The sequence below is a fragment of the Lathyrus oleraceus genome, chromosome 7 (assembly GCF_024323335.1).
Source record: "Lathyrus oleraceus cultivar Zhongwan6 chromosome 7, CAAS_Psat_ZW6_1.0, whole genome shotgun sequence".
In the NCBI taxonomy this organism is placed as follows: domain Eukaryota; kingdom Viridiplantae; phylum Streptophyta; class Magnoliopsida; order Fabales; family Fabaceae; genus Lathyrus; species Lathyrus oleraceus.
This window is the reverse complement of record NC_066585.1, coordinates 303,370,837-303,382,369: the sequence shown is the minus strand read 5'-3', so window position 1 is coordinate 303,382,369 and position 11,533 is coordinate 303,370,837. Positions and strand designations below refer to the sequence as shown.

Genomic DNA, 11,533 nt, shown 5'->3' with positions numbered 1-11,533 from the left:
GCCTGCCAAACAGAAACGACAGGGATTCCAGACTACATGGAGTTAGAGGATGATTACCTAGGTGGTATGCCAACCACAAGAAAATAAACTCAAGCAATGAGCTAAAGCAACTAAAGTACCTGTAAGAAAGTCAAACAAGTCAATATTCACATTCAGACAAATCCAACAAACAATCAACAATGTTACAACCAATATGCACGCAAGGCAAGTCAATAACTCAACAACTCAAGTGAGTTCATCACCCATGATCCTACAATACAACAAATGTTAGTGGACAAAGCAAATTTGCATCTCAAGTCATGAGATCAACATCAACCATTAGGACTAATAGCTTGAACCTGAAATACAAAACTCAAAAGATGAGTACAAACCACTAGTCCAAGACTAGGGTCAAAGGCAAAGCAAAAAGTCAAAACAGCAACCAATATTCAACATGAAGCACATTTATTCAAGTAAGAACATGTCCTAAAAAGGACCAAACTCAAATCCTAAGGCAAATCCATCTAATGGTCATGCTAAGGCAAAGGTAATTACAAAGCACACAATTGGACATTAAGAAGAGAAAATGCACATTAAATCAGAAATGAATCAAATAACTATGGAAATTTTTATGTGCACACAACATGTTAAACAAAATCATCATGCCAAAAATTGGAATCAGAAAAGCTCGATTGACATGGATATGAAAATGAACAAGATCAACATCAAAATATGTGACACACATTGTCACACCATACATTCATGTGCCTAAAATAGAGATGAAAAATGCTAAAAATGCACAACCAAGCCTCAAAGATCAAGCAACATGTTGGGAATCAGCATACCAAATTTCAAAGCAATTGGACAATGTATGAGCATTTCACAAAAGAATTGGTACAACATGTCACATTTTGCATCATGTTCAAATAACAGTCCACAATTAAAAATCCAGAAATGATAAAATCAAGAAATCATAACCACAAAATAATAGACATCCACATGAACATGTAGCAAAACATTGGAATTGATTTGGATTAATTACTATTTGTTATGATTTTTTGAAGTTGGAGGAAATAAAATTGAAATAATATGAATGAATGCATGAGAAATGGAGGGAAAAGAAAATGTTTGACAAAATTTGAAAAAAAGCGCTGGAATCAGGAATCGAAGGGAGGTTGTACGCTGGCGCTATGGGACCAAAATGACATCGTTTTGGAAGTAAACCCTAGCCTTATAACAGGCGGTGGCGGACGGTGGTTTCCACCGTTTTCTCCGGCCGTCTCCGGCGGAGCGCCACCGTCACCAAATGCAGAATTTAGCAAATTATATATCGTTGGAAAGGTCTCGTCGCGAGGATTTCAAATATCATATTAGTTAAGCCTAAATCTCCATGGAATTTCTGAATCGAACGAAATAAATGTCTAGATCTAAACTTAAAATCATCATACCTCAGTCAATTTTCATCTAAATTCCATAAAATTTATATCAGAATTCTCAGTGATGAAAGATCTACAAGATCATGGCAATAGAATCAAGAATTATGAGGTTCGAATTTTCACCAACCTGTTGTGCAGTGAACAAAAACAGTGGATTCAAGCCTCCAAAAGCTCCAATTCTTCTCCCTTGCACTTCTATTGAAGCTTTGAATGAGAATTGATACTTGAATTGGTCTGGATCTAGCTTAATCTGAACTTTCCATTAACATGTCCATGTGCTTGGCATGTTTCAAACCTTGCTCAATTTCCACGAATTATGACTGATTCATGCTCCAAATTCCATGAAGATGATGGATCTATGAAGAAAATTTGAATTCCAATGAGAGAAATTTGGAGGGAAAATGAGATCTAGATCTAGAACTTGTGATTATGCCAAATTCTGTTATGATTTAGGTTTTATACTCTATCCTAATGACATTGTAATCACAATTAGACATGCACTAATCATAATTAAGGACATTTGGAGTGTTTTGCAAAAAATGAAAAATGAAGGTGCATGGCTTAGTTTGGACGTGAACAGTAGCATGCAATGATCCAATTTCACTCAAAATCACCTAATAAACACAATGAGATTGGAATTAGGCTTGTACCTTGCACCAATGTTGAATTCCCCAATTTCCCTCCAAAATGCACTTGAATAAACACATGATTATGTGAACCTATTTCATGCAATGAAATGATAGATTTGGAAAGCATAGGTCATGAGAAGAAATTTGCAAAAAGAGTGGCTTCATTTGGAGTTTTGAGTCAAAAGTTATGGCACTTTGAAGTTCCATGCATACTTCATGATCATTTGGCCATAACTTCTCAACCATTCACCATAAATTCATGATCTTGGACTTTTTGGAAAGAGGGGAGAAATATCTTCAACTTTCATGTTGGAAAAAATTTCATTTGAAGCTTCTTTGATGTTGGAAAATCAAGTTGAATTGGATCCAAAAACTTGCCATTTTTTGAAACTTTCAATTACAGGTCACTTTCCATTTTTGGAAACTTTTGATCTGACCTCAAATTCTTCAATATTGATGTTTGACATGATGAATAAACCTCTTTTCGACATGAATGAAATGCCTCCAACCATTTCTCCACCTCCTAGCCCTCAGTTGACTTTCTGTTGACTTTTATGGGCCCTAGATGACTTGAAAATGCACTATGGACTTTGAGCCTCTACCACCTGAGGAAATGGCTCAGAAATGAAACCCCTAGCCCATATAAGCTATCCACATAACCATGTGATCTTCATCATCAACAAATACCTCATCTCCTTGATAAACCCTGACTGGAAGAATGCATTGATTAGGGTTGACCAGAGGTCAAAACCCTAATCCCAAGGAACTTGAGCATGCACAGTGAATCCCTTGAGGATGAAATAACCATGATGATGGTAATATACCCTTGTAATCAAGACACTGCTCAACCTCTGAAGGATCAAGAAACCCTAATGCACTGCAAACCCTCAGATGGTTGATCATCAATTCAATAAGACCCCTAGGCTTGAACCATATACCACCTCCATCTTCTGAACAAGACATCACAGGATGATCTCTTATTCCATATGATATGCAATATGCAAATGCCTAATGTCCTAAAACATGAAATGCAAAATGCTAAACTAGTCCAAAGAAGAGGAGGGAAAATTTTGAGGTATTACACCACCTTTGGAGGGATGTGTGCCACCACTTCCTTGCTTTGTGGCAGGTGCCACCACTCCCTTTAGGTCATGTGGCAGGCGCCACACATCCAAGTGATGGGCGTCACATGCCCATTTGGTGTGGTGGGCCCCATACTCTATATTTTTCTCCATTTTCTTCTCTTTTTCTTTCCTTTTGCTATTTTCCACTTTGCTTGCTTGTACACCTTTCATTCGATAAATACCTGCAATAAACATAAAATAATGCATAATAATAAGCGTTAATCAAGTAAAAAGCAATGCATATGAAGTCAAATATACGATACGTTTTCGCGTTATCAAACTCCCCCATACTTAAACCTTTGCTTGTCCTCAAGCAAATTCTGCGTATATGAATAAAAAGTTTGGTAATATCTTTGCAGCATAAAGTATCAAGACTCGTAAAAGACACATTTGCATTCGGATACTCATTCTACTCTATAAAATCCACTTTGGTCAAAAATTGCATTAATAGGTACTCACTTCCATACTAAGGGTATCGTTGGAACACATAGTCGTAATAGTGCAACCATAAGTTTCCCTCCTATACAAACCAATCTAAATCATGTCGTCATGCCTAAACCTACCTTACTAAACCTTCTTTTTATCCTTTTTCATTCTGGCGCAATAACATTAAACTCGTTATCCTTTCACATTCACAGAAAGATAATTTGTTAGTGACTATGATCTCATCATTATTTATTTATTTCTTTTTCGCACTTTGGCTCAAATAACAGTTAAAGATGGTTATACCTTTGGGCTAAATGACCGGGTGAGGATCACCTAAATTAGAGGGAACAACATTTTTCATACATTTTGTCAATCTTTTTCTCTTTTAAGCCTGAGATCATATACTTATTTGCATCGACTTCTTGCGTAGTGTGTGCTTAGGATGGTGTTGAATGTTAGATAAACTACTTAAGGAATATTAAAGGATGAAATTTAAGGCTATGGCATGACAAGTACTCAAATCGATCTTATACTTCGGAGATTTAAGGTGTTAAAATGATACCGATCTTATAAAGTTTTTCTAAATCTCTAAAATTCGACCTCAGTTTTATTTATAGGTTAGAATTTTGAAAAGATGCACGGTATCTCTAAGTCTAGATTTTTGCAAAAAATTTGTATGGATTAAACAAATAGGAGAATTAGTAAATAACGGAAACCACGAATAAAGACTCGGCAACACATTGATATTTGACTCGACTGACACTTAACAAAAATAAAATAATAAAAGGAAATAATAATAATTTAAATCTACCTAGAAAATGATAAGTAAAAGCGGCAAACCTTCCTCCCCCATACTTAAACCTTGCATTGTCTCCAATGCAACGACCAAAGATAGGAAAGAAAGTTAGGACCTGGGTAGCCTGCTACTGGCGTTTTCTGCCATGTGTACGTGCACGTCCACCGTTTCTTGGTTGGTGAGGTGGCGTATAGTCTTGTAGGTCTTCCACACGCACTGCCAATGTTGCCATTTCATCGATCAAGTTAGACACGTTTTGTTCGGTTCTGAAAGCGTAGTCGTGTTGATCATGCTGCATCTGGCGAATAATTTGCATCATTTCTGTTTGCTGAGCTTCCATGTTTTGGATTTGTAGGTCGCGTTGAGCGTCTAATTCGATACGCCGCAGCAGTTTAGCATAGATCTCAATAAGAGTGGTTGGTGCCACATTTCGTCTTCTGGGTCTTTGGCTGGAAGATGTACCTGCAATATTTTCAGATGGCATGTGTTTGGTGTGTGGGTCAGTATCGAGAGCAACTTGCTCTGGAATATAATCCTCGTCGGTGTCCCCGCCAGCAGCTACATTTTTAGGAGTGTGTGCGGGGACTTGGTTAGGCACCTGATCCGCTGTCGCACACGGGTAAAAAACGAGTAATAAAATATAGTAAACGGGAAGCGACACCTCGAGTATCGTATCGGAAGGATTCTTGTATTATTCTTAACCTAATGAAATAGATTTAAGGGGGGTTTATGTTTAGTAGTCGATTTAGAAAACAAAGCAAAAAAAGTGATTAAAATAAGTGATTATAAAATAAACCAATCTACTGTTTTCGGTTTCCGACTAATCATTGGTTTTTACCTACCAAATCCCTAAGCGGCTTTGATCTCTATTCGATTCAAATTAGATTGACAAGTGTAATAGATATATGACAGATTTATATTCCTATATTCCGAATTAAGCAAATGTATAAATACAATCGTGAACTCAGCAAACACGATTTACAAACGCAATTTAACGACAAAGCGACGAAAACGACGATTAATAGTTAGGAATGCAATCATACGAATTTAATCAAAACCATTCCATAAAATACAGATTAAGCAAATGATATTTCATAGAATAGAATTAAAAGAGAACGAAATTAAATTGATAGAATAAAAACTTCAAAGCCTTGGAAATTCGGTTACAACAGATTGACTCTAGGAGATTAGTTTCTCTTCATGATCGCACAAAAGCAAAAAGTTATCGTGAATAATGTGTATTTTCTACAGTACTGTGGCTGCCCTTTTAAACAGAATCAGGATTTCACTTCTAATTCAACCTGGGCCGGAAAACCTAAATTTGGCCCAACAAATGGCCCAAAAGAAAATATTTCCTAAAGTATAAAACTTCAACTAATTATTTGAGACGTCTGCACTCCGAATTAGCTTTTGGCTTCAACATAAAAGTTGTAGCTCTTTCTCTTAACTTTCCAACACATATTAGAACGCGTTAATCAGACTTCTATAGCTCAAGTTACGATCTGCATAGTGACAAGGTATCAAATAATTGTTTAAACTGAAAATAGCAAACGAAAATAGATTGAAGGCAAACATGAAGTTAAATCTAAAAACATAATAAAATAGTAAAATAATAAAAATAAACTAGATAAATGTCTAAGTACAATTATAGAAGAATTTGCATCAAAATGCACTGATAAAATTCCCCCACACTTGAACTTTTGTACTCCGGGCAAAATTACAATTTCAAAACAAAAGGAAAGAAAACAGAGCATGCACTTCCAAAAGTTTTCAAGATACAAGGTATAAGCATAATTCTAAGTCTAAGCTTCAAGAAGATGGTTTTAGTAAGCATCTTTTTGTGACATTCAAAGAAGATAGAAAAACAGATTACCAAAAAGTACATCAACAGCAGTGAGATCCTCACAGGATATAATTCACTCAACTCTCAAGTGTTTAGATTAACTGTTTACACTCAAAGCACCACATGAAAATTAGTACTACCATAAGCTTGAAAGGACTCTAACATCCACAGTTGGAATACATGCACACAAAGATCAAAAGGACTTTTATTTGGTTGTAACGTGGCAAAGGTAAGGGTGAGATAAATCCTAAGGGGTACTAGGCTAAAATTCAAAGAGACAAAAGAGACTTGAAATAAACTGCGGAAGTTAAATTTATAAAATATTTCATTCACTTTAACAACTCTATATTAACTGTTTTCGTTCATATTTTTTTCTCCTTTCTCTTTTTTCTTCTTCTTTTTTTCTTTTTCATAAGGAGTATGTATTGACATGTATACATCCTTCTATTTTTTTCATTTTTTTTCTATTTTTCTTTTCTTTTTCTATCAACTTCTGAAGTATTATAAACATAATTATTCAACCCCACACAACTCCATACAAGACTCTTTCAACCCTTTAAATAGGATGATAACATTGTTTTTCACTTCTCGGCTTGTAATGAGTTTTAAACAAAAAATAATAATAGGCTCAAGGGGGTTTCAAACAAGGGATGATATTATTTCAGGGTTGGCTTTTTGGCTAACTGGCTAAAAAACAAAAAACAAAAATGCCTTTATCATATCAGTGTCCACAAGTAAACAACAACATCAACAAGAGTCAATTCAAGTTCTAGAGACTAACAAACATGAGTGAACCACACAAGAAAGAAAGAGATGGATTTTTGTATGTTATCCATATAAGGCTCAAAATCTCACAAAGTTAATTGATCTACCATAAATGATGTACAATTTAGAGTTTTGTCATTCCTATCATACTAAAAATGCACAACAAATTTTTCACATCACACCACAAGACTTTAGTCAAGAGAACTAAGAAAAATACTCATAATTGTAACTCAAAAACCAAAAAAAAAACATGCAATTTTTTTTAAGAAAGCAAACCAAAACCAAAACAGAGAAAAAACAAAGAAAAGAAAACAAATAAATGGTTCCCTCCCCCACACTTAAAACATACATTGTCCTCAATGAAAGAGCATAAATATAAAATAAGAGTGAGAGAAAGAAAAGAACACACCCGAGGAGTCAAGACGGATAAGTGATTGCATAAGCAGCCTTTCCCAAAGAGAGCTCTTCTACAGTCTCTTCTTCCAAAGTCGGGTTCTCATGGAGTAGCTTTGGGTAGTGTCCACTGACCTTGAAATTTTGATTAGTGCATTTGCCTTGTATTCCAGGATAAAAAAAGTATCTTCGATAAGTAAAAGTGTTGAATGGGCACGTGAAAGTGATCTCCTTTTTCACAACATCAAGCATTAAAGGATTACGGGGCTGCCTCACTACTTTTGTTTCATCTTTAAGTGAGATCCTATGCATACATATGGATGAGATAATATCACGAGTGTCAGCCAAGGTCCATCCAATTCCCTTCTTATATTTTTGCTTAAGTTGAAGCTTTGATGAATAATATGAATCATAGGGAAGTGGTTTAGGCTCTAAAGGATGTGGTTATTCAATGGATGGTATGTTTGGGGCCGCCGGAATGTCAAGAGCTTCAGCCACATAAACAACTTAGTTTATACTATCACCCTGCAAGGCAGCATCAATCTCAGCACAAACAACACAAGGGTTAGTGTCAATACAATCATCACATGAATAAACATCATCAAACGCAATTAAAGATGGAAAATCAAGTGAAAACAATTCAGAAAAAGTGTCATCAACCAACTCAGAGATCAATTCAATATGAAAAACAGAATGCTCCTCCAAGGGATGTTTCATGGCATTGAAAATGTTAAATTTTGCGATAATGTCACCAAATTCCATGGACATGGTTCCATCATCGACATCAATTTTTGTCTTCACCGTTTTCATGAACGGTCTGCCTAAAATGATGGGCGATCTGGTTGAATTTGTTTCTCTATACATGTCTAAGATATAGAAATCTGCAGGAAAAATCAAATGATTAACTTGAACAAGCACATATTCCACTACTCCAATAGGGCGAGCATTACTTTTGTTCTCTAGTTGAATGATTAAACATGCGTGTTGTAAAGGACCAAGATCAAGGTTATTATAAACAGAAGTAGGCATAACATTAGTGCCTGCTCCTAAATCAAGCATGCAATTTTCGAATTTACTATCCCCAATGGTACATGGAATAACAAAAGTTCCTGGATCCTTGCACTTTTGGGGTATGACCTGATTGAGGGATGAAACAAAAGCTTTTTCAAGTGAATGTTTAGGCTGGATAAGGGCTGAAATGTTTCGTCCCAAATTTACTCTCTCATTGCCCTTCAACCTTTTCTTACTTGTGCACAAGTCTTTTAGAAAGTTTGCATACTTTGGAACCTGCTTAATAACATCAAGAAGCAGAATGTTTATCGCCACTTTTCTGAACACATCTAAAATCTATCTCTCCTTGTCTCCATCATCAGTCCTTTTATTTTTCAGTATTCTATATGGGAATGGAATTGGTGGCACATACGCCTTCTCTTTTTCTTTTTCAGTTTCTACCACAATAGAGGGTTCAGTTTCTATCACAACGGAAGAAGGTTCAGGTGTTACCTCAAGAATTTTTTTATTTTTTTCTGGGGCTAGTTCTGTTACCTTCTAGGATCTCAAGGAAATTGCACTCACATTAGCCTTAGGGCCTTTTGGATTCACAACTGTTTGGGTAAGAAGTTGGTTTGATCCTTGGGCTTGTTGCATGGCATTCATTGAAGTGGCAATCTGTCCAATTTGTGTCTGTAAAGTCGGAATACTGGAATCTGTTTGTTGCTGAAATTGGAGATTCTCAACAACCATTTGTTTGACAAGATCCTCCAATGAAGGTCTGAAAGGTGCAGAGGTGGAGACTTGTGGAGTGGTCAGTGGTTGTGGCAGGGGTATGACTAATTGTTGTTGGGTGGGCTGCTGGTTTCCATATCGAAGGTTTGGATAGTTCCTCCAATTGGGATGATATTTGTTGGTGGACAAGTCAGGAATGTTGTACCCTCTCTGATTGTTGTTTTGGTTGAAAAAGTTAGCTGCATATGCTTGAGGCAACTGAGTGACCGAATCATCTTGAAGAATAGGACATGTGTTAGTTGGATGTTCAATAGAAGTACAAATACCACACAACTTTATTGTTTGAGGTTTACCCACTGCCATTTGTTTCACTAAAGAAGTAAGCTCTTCAATTATGGTTTCTAAAGCCTTGTTGGAAGAGGAAATATGAATGTCATTCACACCTTTTGTTTGGACCATAGAATTATTTCTGGTTGTGAATTGTTGGGAGTTGAGTGACATGTTCTCAATCAGGGCTTTAGCAGCAACTGGAGTTTTATCGGCAAGTGCTCCACCACTAGCAACATAAAGAATGTTTCTATCCATTGGTAACAATCTCTCATAGAAATACTGAATAAGTAGTTGTTCGCTAATTTGATATTGAGGGAAGCTGGATAGTAATTGTTTGAATCTCTCCCAATACTCAACCAATGACTCATTTTCCTGTCTAATACCACATATATCTTTTCGGATTGATGCAGCCCTGGAGACAGGAAAGTATCTCTCTAGGAAGACTCTCTTCAAATCATTCCAAGTCGTGACAGAATTCGGCTCAAGATAATATAACCAATCATTGGCAGCACCCTGTAGTGAAAACGGGAAGGCTCTCAGCTTGATGTGATCTACGGTGATTCCTTCAGGTCTCAATGGTGTAGAGAAAACAACCTGAAATTTCTTAAGATTCTTATGCGGATCCTCACCTGTAAGACCACTAAACCTTGGCAACAAGTGTATTAAACAGATTTCAACTCAAAAGGAACAGTAACATCAGCATATTCAATACATAAACCATTGTAATTCATATCAGGAGCAACAAGTTCTCTCAGAGTTCTTTGGTCAGCCATATTAAACTCAATAGAAAAAAATCAACAAACAATGAGAAAACACATAATTAATTCAGTAATGCAGCTACAAATAGGAAAATACCGACAATGTCCCTATTAAGAACAAACAATTGAAATACGAAAATACGATTAAAATAAAATACAAAAAATACAAAAACACAAAAATTAATATAATAAAGTCAATTAAGAATTTTGAGAATTTTTTCAGAATTTTTTGAAAATACAAAAACAGAAAATAAATCATAAAAAATAGAAAAATAGGGAATTTCGATTTTTTAGGGTGGCGTCCTCTATTTAGAACTCTATTTAGTTTTTAAATAGAGGCTTTCGATCCTTTATTTTTTTCCTAATAAATCGACAAATAATCGGAATAATCTGTGGCGATTTTCTTAAAAACAGAATTTTTTTTCCTAAACCGCAAAAAGACCCGAACGCAAGAAAGTTAAGGCAAAGAAATGCTAAAAAAACACCTATGACTATAATAATGGTTAAAATCTACAAGAGTCCCCGGCAACAGCACAAATTTGATCCGCTGTCGCACACGGGTCAAAAACGAGTAATAAAATATAGTAAACGGGACAGCATGCCCTAAAACTCCGCATGTCTCGCTGTTTGGTGCTACAGCAGCCACGATGGCTACGGGTGTTATGGTCAAGTTGTCTATCTTTTGAGTAAGAGCGTCTACATTGCCGTTGACATGGTAAAGACTTCTTTATCCGTACATACCGCCTTTCATTGGAGGTTTATCTATGGAGATTCTTTTGTTTCCCCACTGGTAATGATTCTGGGTCATACTTTCGATAAGTTGATATGCCTCATTGTAGGGTTTATCAATCAGTGCGCCACCTACGGCGGCGTCTATTGTCAATCTTGTGTTGTACAAGAGACCGTTATAAAAGGTATGGATGATCAATCATTCTTCTAGACCGTGATGTGGACAGAGCCTCATCATATCTTTGTATCTCTCCCAAGCTTCAAAAAGTGATTCATTGTCTTTTTGTTTAAACCTGTTTATTTGGGATCTTAGCATAGCCATCTTACTAGGTGGGAAATATCGTGCTAAGAAAACTTTCTTCAACTCGTTCCACGTAGTGACAGAGTTGGATGGTAGATACTGGAGCCAAGCTCTAGCTCTAGCTCTATCTCTTAATAAGAATGGGAAAAAACATAGTCTTATAGCTTCGGGGCTGACACCATTTGCTTTCACTGTGTCTGCGTATTGCAAAAACACTGACAGATGTAGGTTCGGGTCCTCTGTGGGACTACCTGAAAATTGGTTTTGATGTACGGGTGACAACAATGAAGGTTTTAGCT

The 11,533-nt window shown here is 36.3% G+C and overlaps 1 non-coding gene across 1 annotated transcript; it reads left to right on the top strand.

Annotated features, from left to right (window-relative positions):
- The first annotated feature begins 11,142 nt into the window (after positions 1 to 11,142).
- Positions 11,143 to 11,249, top strand: LOC127108848 (small nucleolar RNA R71). Its single transcript, XR_007796354.1, has one exon. It is a non-coding gene; the product is annotated as a small nucleolar RNA R71 (small nucleolar RNA).
- The last annotated feature ends 284 nt before the right edge of the window (positions 11,250 to 11,533 follow it).